This window comes from Ictidomys tridecemlineatus, chromosome 2 (assembly GCF_052094955.1).
Source record: "Ictidomys tridecemlineatus isolate mIctTri1 chromosome 2, mIctTri1.hap1, whole genome shotgun sequence".
In the NCBI taxonomy this organism is placed as follows: Eukaryota; Metazoa; Chordata; class Mammalia; order Rodentia; family Sciuridae; genus Ictidomys; species Ictidomys tridecemlineatus.
In genome coordinates this window covers 26,548,353-26,549,883 of record NC_135478.1, presented here as the reverse complement: position 1 = coordinate 26,549,883, position 1,531 = coordinate 26,548,353, and the positions used below count along the sequence as shown (strand labels likewise).

The 1,531-nt window shown below is 38.0% G+C and overlaps 1 pseudogene; it reads right to left on the bottom strand.

Annotated features, from left to right (window-relative positions):
* Positions 1–371: 371 nt before the first annotated feature.
* On the bottom strand, positions 372–467 carry LOC120892077 (U6 spliceosomal RNA; annotated as a pseudogene).
* Positions 468–1,531: the final 1,064 nt, after the last annotated feature.

The following is a 1,531-nucleotide window of genomic DNA, read 5'->3' as shown; positions in this document are numbered from 1 at the left end:
TCTTCAAAAACCCTTCTTTCAGTTCTTTTAGATACATTCCCAGAGATGGAATTGCTGAGTCAGAAACTATTTATTTTTATTAGGAAACACCATGCTGGTTTGCATAAGAGCCACACCATTTCTTATTCTCACTGATATAGCCCAAGTGTTGCTTGCTCTCAGCATCTTCACCAATATTTGTTATTTTCTGGGCTCTCTTGTTGATTCATTTGTTTTTGATGACTAGCCTAATCGTTATGCAATGATCTCTCGCGGTGGTTTTGATTTGTATTTCCATAAGGACCAGGGATACTGAGCATCTTTTCATGTGCTTTCAAGGTCTTTGTTTACTACCTTGGGAGAAAAATCTACTTGAGTCCTTTTCCCATTTTAAAAAAATCAGGAAACTTTATAGATTGTGTGTCACTGTTGCACAGGGACCATGCTAATCTCTGTTTCCAAGTTTAGTATGTGCTGCCAAAGGCAGCACCCAAATTGTTGATTCTTAATTGGAATTTTCAATTTTACATTGACACCTCTTCCTCTTTTCAACATTTTCCCCCTCTCCCTCACTAGCTACCTACAACCAACAGTCCTACAATAAAAATGAAGAAGTAAATTGGTATATATTCATAAAACTTATTTCTTGCTCATATTCAAGTCATCAGCCCTCACTATTGCTTGTCATGGCTAATCATTGCCTTTGATTTTGTTGTGTTTTATACTTGCTCATGTCACCAGGTCTGAGGGATTTTAAGATCTGGTTTACCTTCAGTACCCCGATACAGGCGGAAGAGACTGAGGATTAATATTTCTACCTTGCATCTAAAGGGGATATAAATCTTGTTCTTTTTTCCATTTTAATCATAAGTTCTTAATTTTCTCAGCATTAATGTAAAAATCATTTATGCTTGCACAGCAACAAACATAAATCATTAGCACACAGAAGAATAGTAAGCAACCTTTAATCAATACCACTTCCTTCTATGAGACACTGTAGAAATGAAAGAACACAGTTTATCATTGATCAGATGTCTTGCAAATATTTAGCCTGGGCCTCATCTCTCTGCATCACTTACTTTGCTCCAACCACACAGGTTTGCACAAGTTAGGGTCCTTTCTTCTAAGAACTTGTTCTTTTACATCATTCAGGTCTCAGATCAATACTATTTCTCCAGAAAGACCTTTCCTGTACCTAACCCAAGGGTGCTGCTTCCTGACAGTCCCTTTCAATCATCTCATCTGCTTAATTTTGTTCACAGCATGAATGGCTTTCTGAAATTATCTCATTATTTATTTGTATACTTGTTTATTGTCAGCTGCTTCTCCTCCCCTTTGACTGTGTGCTCCAAGTCTCCAGAGGATGGATGCCTTTTGTCTACCTCTGCATCATCAGTGCCTGGAGCAGTGTCTGGGCATAGATTGTTGACTGGTGGCGTAGGCCCTGTGCTCTCCACTTTGGTGTCAAGATTCTCTTGGATTTTGATTAGTGGTGTGTGTCCACTTAAAAATCATGCTAGTAATCATAAAAAGCCAAAGATAAAATTGTATG